This window comes from Neovison vison, chromosome 1, assembly GCF_020171115.1.
Source record: "Neovison vison isolate M4711 chromosome 1, ASM_NN_V1, whole genome shotgun sequence".
Taxonomy (NCBI): Eukaryota; Metazoa; Chordata; class Mammalia; order Carnivora; family Mustelidae; genus Neogale; species Neogale vison.
In genome coordinates, this window is record NC_058091.1 from 167,188,420 (window position 1) to 167,198,170 (window position 9,751).

The following is a 9,751-nucleotide window of genomic DNA, read 5'->3' on the forward strand; positions in this document are numbered from 1 at the left end:
TTATTGACCGCCTGGGTGGCTCAGTGGGTTAAGCCTCTGCCTTCGGCTCAGGTCATGATCTCAGGGTCCTGGGATCAAGCCCCACATCGGGCTCTCTGCTTGGCGGGAAGCCTGCTTCTCCCTCTCTCTCTCTGCCTGCCTCTCTGCCTACTTGTGATCTCTCTCTGTCAAATAAATAAATAAAATCTTTTTAAAAAATAAAATAAAAAAAGATCATGACCTGAGCCGAAGGCAGAGGCTTTAACCCACTGAGCCACCCAGGCGCCCCCAAATTGTGTGCTTTAATGAGTTTTATGTTAGGCAAATTTTACCACCACCACCACAACAAAATTTCAAGGAAAGTGCTTTATATAAAAACATGGAGTAAAAACTGTATGAGGTATGGGAAAATAGCCAAAATCATAACGGCGATCCAAGAATGCCTAAAGTTTAGGGAATATTTGGCCAGACTCCTTGAAAATAAATAGAGTATCGGGAACGCAGGCAGGCAGGCAGCCCCATGTTTAGTGAAAGGCATCCAAGTGGCTAAAGGGCCCGAAATAAATGGAGCAGGGTGATATTTTGAGATATCTGACTTTGTTCTTTCTGCTGTGGAATTTCACCCCCTGACGAAGGCAGCCAAGCTCATTGCCCCAGGGAGGGATGTGACAGAGCAGAAAGCAGGAACAAAGGACTCTTTGTGGCTTTCCCCTCCTACAGCTCAGCACTCTCTGGGGATCAGAGCTTTGCAAAAATATTTTTGGGCTTGAAGAGGGAGGTCAAAAAGGCCACAGATTTGTCGACAGCCAGAGGAAAGATGAAGGGAAATGGGAGTAGAGAACCTGGTAGATCTTCCATCTTGGAAAACCTGTCCTTTCTTGACCCAACAAGACTTTGCAGCTACTGCCCCATTTCTCTGCTTCCCTTTGTCACTAATCTCCAGAAAGTTACTTGTATTCACTGTCCTCAATTCCTCCCCTCCCTCTTCTCTCTTAATCCCTCTCTAGTTTGGGTGTCTCACCCTCCACTCCCCCCAGCGTGCTCTCCTCACAGATGCCATCGTCCTCCAGTGTTAGTGACTTTGGCCAATTCTCCATCCTCCGTCTTGGTCCATCAGCCACATTTCCTGCTCCTCCTCCTGGAAACACTGTCTTCACCTGGCTTCCAAGGCACTACGAGCTCCTGGGCACTACGAGCTCCTGGGCACTATTTCCCTCCTCCCTCCGCATTCCTCAGTGTCTGGCTTACTCTCTTCACTTCCTTCAGGTGTCTGCTTCAGTGTCACCTTTTCAATGAGGTTTTCCCTAATGACTCTATTTAGAGGAGTCCATCTTCTCCCCCATCCCAACCAAAGCAGGACAACGGGTCCTCCTTTCCTGTTTTGTTTTCTAACATCTGTAACCACTTGGCACGCTGTCTGTTTTATTGTCAGTCTCCTCCACACCCCCATCCCACACCACTAGGACGTATGCTCTGTAGGGCTTTTCATTCTGTTCTTTCCTGTATCTCAGTGTAGAACACTGAGTAGGCCCACTCTACATATTTCTAGAATGCACAGAGGTCTACAGTGGCAGGCACCTGAGTCCCAGGGAGCCAATGGTGTTTGGCCTTCGGCATTGTCCCAGATTTCTGATCCCCTCTAAGGCAAGAAAGGTATACTAGATGTTTTGGAACTTTTGGTTCTGCCCGATCAGCCCACTCTGACCCCAGCCACAGCTAGGGTAGATGGCTCTGTGGACACTGGCAGTGCCTCATTTCCAGCATCTACTATGGCTTTCTCCTCAGCCTTAGGAGCTCTCTCAACCCAGCAGGCCTAGGCTGTAGTGCAGGTGAGTGAATGCTTTCAGCCCATAAGGGACAGGAGCCAAAATACACAGTGTCGAATTTTCCTTCCACCCTGTGTCATTCTCCTCACTCCCTCTTTCCCATTTCCTGGATTCATCTACCAAAATGAGCTGCACCCATGTTCAAGGCTCAGGCTCTGCTTTTATGGGAATGAAGCTAAAACAGTGGGAAGTAGCCCTAGAAGGGAGACTAAGGATAGGAGTCTAGAACTATGGCATCCACCATTCAGAAGGCAACAGTGACCTCTCACCACCATTGGCCTGGAGTGTAAGACTCTTACTCTTACTCTTACCTTTGGTAGACTGGAATGAGATAGAAGTTGAAGGGAGAGCTGGGCTTATGAAGTGGCTTTGGCACTTGAAAGAAAGGCAGCTGTAGCTACAAGGATTATGGAGGTGGCTATTTTTCTATACCTGCTTTAGAAACTTTCCAGAAAGAACGTCAGGTTCAGGTGAACCCCATCGACGGAGCCCATGATAGGAAAGCCAAAAAGTCTCCTGAAGCAACATAAGGAAATGCTCACTTTTGCAGTGAGGAAGCAGAACGTGCTGACAGTGAGGCCCACGATGGAATCATAAGGGCAGCAGAGTTGCAGACAAGACCCATCTTTCTCAACAATTCTCCTGTGCTATAAAGTCAAGGCATCGAACTGGGGGTTGGAGGGGTAGCGAGGGAAGACAGGATCCTGAGGGGATCATGGGGATGTTTGGGTGGACATACCTAAGAATCTGGAGCTCCAGAGCCCCTGAATCCTCCTGGCCAGCAGCTGCTGCTCCCTTCCCCTTGATAAAGAAAAGTAGCCTTGTTTTGCATGGAGGCCATGTAGAGATCTCACTTGGGCTCAGTGTCTTATGAAATGATGCTAATCACTCTCTTGAGATCACCTCCGCTCATTGCCTCTGGATCAGCAACTAGAATTGGGTCTCAGCCTAGCCTCAGCAGGGAAGCACAATCCGTGATCTAGGAGGAAATAGTTCAGTCCCCCAAAAAGATGCAGGACAGGTCTAACCACAGGACCTAGGGGAGCACATGCAGGAGTGGATCTTAAGGGTATTGATGGGGGTGGGATATCTAATATTGGGCAGTGAGTTGATTGATATGGGGGCATTTCCCATGACTCAAGACCTAAAGTCCTGCCAAGAACACCCGGAGCTTATTCTAATGACTCCAGGAGTTTGGACACAATGGTGGCCTCAGTCAATGAGCTGGAGATGCCAGGATTGCCTTGGGCGAGTTTTGAAGAAGTGGAGTGGGGATCTGAGAAGCCTTAAGGGAGTGAGGATCTGAGAATGAGTTTGTTACATTAAACTGGAAGATTCACCATTTTTTCCCCTTTTTTTAAAGATTTTTTTAAAATTTGGGATGCCCGAGTGGCTCAGTCAGTCAGTTAAGCGAATGCCTTCGGCTCAGGTCATGATCAGAGTCCTGGGATCAAGTCCCAGCCTGCTTTTCCCTCTGCCTACCTCTCCCCCTTCTTGTGCACACTCTTTCTGACAAATAAAATCTTTTTTAAAAAATTCTTTAAAAAATTTTTTTTGAAAATTTATTTGAGAGCATGAGCACTAGCAGTGGGGAGGGCAGAGGGAGAGGGAGAAGCAGACTGCCTGCTGAACAGGGAGCCCAATGCAGGGCTTGATCCCAGGATCCTGAGATCATGACCTGAGCCAAAGTCAGATACTTTTTGTTCTTTGGCAGCTGCCCAGAGGATTCTCTCTCTGCTAAGGCAGTAGGGGACGAGACAGTGAGGGGGCCATTGAGTCATGGAGAAGCTGTTGGTGGTTGACCCCTGTGGGCCAGAGTTAACAGGAGATGCAGCCGTGGAATGAGGTTTCCTAGTGTCATTGGAAATGGTGAGATTCTCGAATGGCTTCCTTCCTTCCTTTCTTTTTATTTACTTATTTATTTATTTTTGGAGAGAAAGAGCACAAGCATGGGGAGCGGCAGGCAGAGGGAGAAGCAGACTGGGACTTGAGCAGGGAGCCCCATGTGGGACTTGATCCCAGGACCCCAGGATCATGACCCGAGCCAAAGGCAGACACCCAACTGACTGAGGCACCCAGACGCCCTTCAAATGGCATTTAACTGTTTGGATGATGGTGACGTGATACTTAACAGAAGATAGAAGGGCATTCTTTTTTTTTTTTTTTTTAAGCAGATTTTCATTTTTTTAAAAAAAAGAGTTTATTTGTTTGACAGAGAGAAATCACAAGTAGGCAGAGAGGCAGGCAGAGAGAGAGGAGGAAGCAGACTCCCTGCCAAGCAGAGAGCCCAATGTGGGGCTCAATCCCAGGACCCTGAGCCAAAGGCAGAGGCTTAACCCGCTGAGGCACCCAGGCACCCAAGAAGGGCATTCTTTTTTTAATTATTATTATTAAAAGATTTTATTTATTTATTTGACAGATCACAAGTAGGCAGAGAGAGGGGGAAGCAGGCTCCCCGCCGAGCAGAGAGCCTGATGCGGGACTCGATCCCAGGACCCTGAGATCATGACCGGAGCCAAAGGCAGAGGCTGAACCCAGGCGCCCTAGAAGGGCATTCTTTTTTTTTTTTTTTTTAAAGATTTTATTTATTTATTTGACAGACAGATCACATAGGCAGAGAGGCAGGCAGAGAGAGAGGAGGAAGCAGGCTCCCGGCTGAGCAGAGAGCCCGATGTAGGGCTCGATCCCAGGACCTGGGATCATGACCTGAGCCGAAGGCAGAGGCTTTAACCCACTGAGCCACTCAGGCGCCCCTAGAAGGGCATTCTTAACCATACTTCGCAGCAAGATTGGGGCGGCCGCTGGGGGGTTGTTGCTTCTCAGAGCTCTCTGGCAACGCCATGATGTCCATAGGGGCAAAATAAATGAGCAGCTGAAGGAGGCAGAGAGTGAGCAGTAGAAGGGTTTGGGGAGTAAGGACGAGAGAGACCCACCTGCAGAGATCTGACTGGCTCGCTGTTAACGTGCCTTCGTTACAGGTCAGGATTTAGACGCATTCTAGGGAAAGGCAGGGAGAACCCCACACTGAAGTGTAGTGAACACCACTGCAGTAGAGCGGCAGGTTTGACAACAGAGTAAGTTACAGAGAAACATGTAAAACTGCAGTCTGTGCAGCCCTGAATATGTGGAGTCCTGCCTACACAGCCTAACACGGAGGCCGGCCAGTATGAGACTCTGAGAAGTGTGACTGTGAGGGAACAAATTCAGCCCCTTTGGGTGCGTCTCTGTTCAGGCCGCTGTCAAAATTCCACAGCCTGGGTGGCTTTTATGCGACCAAAATAGGCGAGAAGTTCATGATCAGGGTGCCAGTGTGACAGGGTGAGGGCTTTCTTGCAGACGAACCTCTTCCCCTGTGTCCTCACCCGGCGGAGGAGGGAAGCAAGCTCTCTGACAGCTCCTAATCCCATCACAAGGGCTCCATGTCAGGACCTGCTCAAACCCTGAACTCCCGAGGCCTCACCTCTCAATGCCATCACGTTGGGGGGTAGGGTTTCGCCATATGAATTTGGGGGAGTTGGGGACTGTGTCCATAACAGGAGGCAAATGCCAGAATCAGAAGCAGAATCAGCAGGAAGCAGTGAGTAGCCCCAGGACCTGCCTCTCAACCCACGCCACCAGTCCAGGCAACGGAGGGCAGCTGGGCTGTAACAGCAGTCGGTAAAAATGCCCGGCCGTTCCATATGAACCAGAAGAAGAGAGATCCGGGGATGGATCGTGGCGATGGTTGCACAATAGTGTGAATGTAGTTAAAACCACTGGACGGTACGTGGAAAAGTTCTGGAGACGGTCAGTTTTTTGTCCCATGTATCTTACGGCCAGAAAAAGGAGGAACACGTGGTGTGTAGAGATTGGGGTCCAGAATGGAATATTAGCCAGAGGATCATGAACAGCCGCACAACCTCGAAGAGGAGAATCAGCCTATCTGAAAAATAGTATCTGTCCGGAAGACAGCCTGCAATTCCCAGACAGACGTGCTTTCGAGAATATGTGTAGGATTACAGGGGAGAGGAGCAGACATGACCACTGCACGAGCACAGACAGCAGTCCTGTGTCCAGGGGGGCCAGTGCACTGGCCTCATGTTGGCTAGGATAGGACTGTACACCACCCCACCCCACCCCGCCTTCCAAAGGGGACCCAGCCTAAGCTGGGTGTTTCCCATACAACCAGCTGCTTGCCTGGTGTCTGGAAGTGGCCACAGCCTCACACCAGCGAAATTTCTACTTGTCCTGCTTCCTTCTGGCTCCGTGCCCCATAGTTGTCACTTTACCCTAGCTCTTGCCTCACCCATCAGTTTGGACGCAGGCATGTCTCCTCTGCTGCTCGGAAGGCCACTCCTAGCAGTGCCCTCTGCTGCTCCGGGGGCCACTCCTCCTCCCCCAAGCAGTCTGGGAGGCCATCCGCCAGCAGCACCTGGCCTGCTGTCCGCCCTCAGGCTTGTCCAGAATAAGAAGGAGCACACTCAGAAGCCTGTGCCCAGAATGTCCCTTGTGCAATCTGCACACACATGGGACAGTATACCACAGAAGTCTGTGGCAACCAGAGGGGACTGAGGAGGGAGCAAAGGCCCACAGAACTTGCATGGTCACCAGGAACAGCAATGTCAGGGAGAGAGGAGGCCTCGCAGGGGACCCTGGGGACCACAGTGGGCTAGGGCTGCCCCTGGCACTGCTGTCCCTGGAGCCACAGAGCAGGAGCCTTGGCCCCTTACCCCTTGGGAACCACCACCAATGTCCTGTCTGTTGCTTTTTGTCCCCTCCTAATATATTTAGCGATACCGTAGTATCACCTACTCAGTCCGTTTTCAACTGGTCCCTGTCCTAGTTCTGATCAGCCAGAGCTGAACTGAAGTCCGGGGACAAAGTAATGTCTCGGGGATTCTGTGGGCTCACTGGGGGTGGGCTGGGTATGGACTTTTGACACCCATGTCGTGGGGCTATGCCAGCAGGTGCACTATTCTCCTGGGGAAAGTGCAGGGCCAGTCAGTGGCTTGGTGGTGTGGAGGACCATGGAGGAGGCCTGTGCATGGCCAGAGAAATGAAAACATGCGCCTGGGGAGCATGAACCCTCACATGCTGGGCAGGCCTCTGAAGATGCACATTGACTGGTCACAATGTATGGGCATTAATTGGCTCCAGGTTTTCAAATAAACTAACTGAAATGAACAAAACCACCAACCCCAACCCCCAACCCATGAGACAACTGGGGATAGATAAAAACAGACTGATGATACCACAGAATTGTTCAGTTTGTATATAAGGGTTACGTTTTGTGTTTTTGAAATCCTTATCTTCTGGGGCACCTTGGTGACTCGGTCTGCCTTTGGCTCAGTTCATGGTCTCAGGGTGCTGGGATCGAGCCCCACATCAGGCTCCTTGCTCAGTGGAGAGCCTGCCTTTCTCATTTCCCCTCCCCCTTGCTTGTGTTCTCTCAAATAAAATATTTTTAAAAACAGGGCGCCTGGGTGGCTCAGTGGGTTAAGCTGCTGCCTTCGGCTCAGGTCGTGATCTCAGGGTCCTGGGATCGAGTCCCGCATTGGGCTCTCTGCTCAGCAGGGAGCCTGCTTCCTCCTCTCTCTCTCTCTGCCTGCCTCTCTGTCTACTTGTGATCTCTCTCTGTCAAATAAATAAATTTTTAAAAATCTTTAATAAAAAATATTTTTAAAAACAGTAAAATAATAAAATCCTTATCTCTTGGAGAAAATTAGTGGAATACCCTCAGATGAAATGATAGGACGTCTGGAATTTATTTCCAGGTGATCTAGGATGTGGGCAGGGGAAGTGGGTGGGGGTACAGATGAAAAGATAGGGTTATAAGCTTGATTTTCGAAGCTGGTTGAGGGCTTACCATACCATTCTTTCTACTTGTATGGTGGATATTTTCTGTAATAAAATATTTTCAAAAGGATCAGGGCACCTGGGTGGCGCAGTGGGTTAAAGCTTCTGCCTTCGGCTCAGGTCATGATCCTAGGGTCCTGGGATCCAGCCCCGCATCGGGCTCTCTGCTCAGCAGGGAGCCTGCTTCCTCCTCTCTCTCTCTCTCTGCCTGCCGCTCTGCTTACCTGTGACCTATGCCTGTCAAATAAGTGAATAAAATCTTAATATATATATTTTTTTTTTTCAAAAGGAAAAAAAGAGAAGCCTGAATTTTCCCTGGAATTGTTAAAGAAATCTGATTAGTCTTACAAATCTCCCCACAAAGAAAATACCGAGCCCAGCTGGCTTCCTACGCGGAGTCCACCAAACTGGCAAGGAACCCATCATCTCAACCATAAAAGAACAAACTTTTCCAGAGAACTGGAGGAGAACACGTTCCTTAGCACACACCAGTATAGCTGAGAGTAAACTGTGTCCCAAAGAAAGGGACACGGGCCATTCTCACCAGGACAACGGAAGCAATTAAATTAGCTAGTAATAAAAAGATAACGGCAAAAAAAAAAAAAAAACCCTGCAAATTATTAGCAAATCAATTTCAGCAGCATATTAAAAGAACGGTGTATCATGATCAAGTTGCATCTATCCCAGGAATACAGAGATGAATTAGTGCTAGAGAATCTATAAATAAAACAGATTAAATGAGGAAAACCATATAGTAGATGCCAAAAAAGTATTTGATATTCCACCTGAAAAAAATTATTTTTTTTAAAGATTTTATTTATTTCACAGACAGAGATCACAAGTAGGCAGAAAGGCAGACTGGGGGGTGGGGGGAGCAGGCTTCCTGCTGAGCAGAGAGATCGTGGGAGCAGGACCGTGGGATCATGACCTGAGCCAAAGGCAGAGGCTTAACCCACTGAGCCACCCAGGTACCCCTCCACCTGAAAAGAATTCTTAACAAAAACCGAGAAATAGAAAGGAATTTCTGACTATATAGAAGATATTGGGACGCCTGGCTGGCATAGCCGGTGAGGCATGTGACTCTGGACCTCGGGGTTCGAGCCCCACGCTGGGTGTAGGGATTACTTAATAAAATCTTGAAAAAAGAGAGATCGTCCAAGAACTTACATTGTTTTAAAATTTTTTTTTAAGATTTTATTTATTTATTTGACAGAGAGTGAGATCACAAGTAGGCAGAGAGGCAGCAGAGAGAGAGGAGGAAGCAGGCTCCCTGCTGAGCAGAGAGCCCGATGTGGGGCTCAATCCCAGGACCCTGAGATCACAACCTGAGCTGAAGGCAGAGGCTTAACCCACTGAGCCACCCAGGCGCCCCTGTTTTAAAATTTTTAAGTACTATTTATCGTCTCGTCCTATTTTGTGAACAATTAACTGCAAATACTCAAAGTGTATAATTTAGGGACGCCTGGCTGGCTCAGTCAGTTGAATGTCTGAGTCTTGATTTCTGCTCAGCTCACTGTCTCAGGATTGTGTGATCGAGCCCAACGCTGGACTCCACGCTCAGTGGGAAGTCTGCCTAAGAATCTCACCCTCCCCCTCTGCCCTTCCTCCCGCACCTGTGCTCTAAAAATATAAATATTTTTTGGGACGCCTGGGTGGCTCAGTTGGTTAAGCAGCTGCCTTCGGCTCAGGTCATGATCCCAGTGTCCTGGGATCGAGTCCCACATCGGGCTCCTTGCTTGGCAGGGAGCCTGCTTCTCCCTCTGCCTCTGCCTGCCACTCTGTCTGCCTGTGCTTGCTCTCGCTTCTCTCTCTATGACAAATAAATAAAAAGTAAAAAAAAAAATCTTAAAAATATAAATATTTTTTAAGAAACCCAAAGTGTATAATTTAACAAGTTCTTATGTATCTCTATACCCATGAGACCATCCGCAATCAAGACAATGAACATATTCATCACACCCCCAAAGTTTCTTCATGCCCCTTAAGGGGCACCCCTGCCCTTCTCCCCCTCCCCAAGGCACCACTGATCTCCTTTTTATCATTATAGATGACTTTTCAGTTTCCAGAATTTTCTGCAAATGGAATCATACAGGATGTACTTTTGAAAGTCT

The 9,751-nt window shown here is 48.7% G+C and overlaps 1 long non-coding RNA gene across 1 annotated transcript; it reads left to right on the forward strand.

Moving 5' to 3' along the window:
• The first annotated feature begins 3,624 nt into the window (after positions 1-3,624).
• Positions 3,625-8,251, forward strand: LOC122915805. The gene is made up of 2 exons (XR_006386092.1): positions 3,625-3,674; positions 7,930-8,251. It is a non-coding gene; the product is annotated as an uncharacterized LOC122915805 (long non-coding RNA).
• The last annotated feature ends 1,500 nt before the right edge of the window (positions 8,252-9,751 follow it).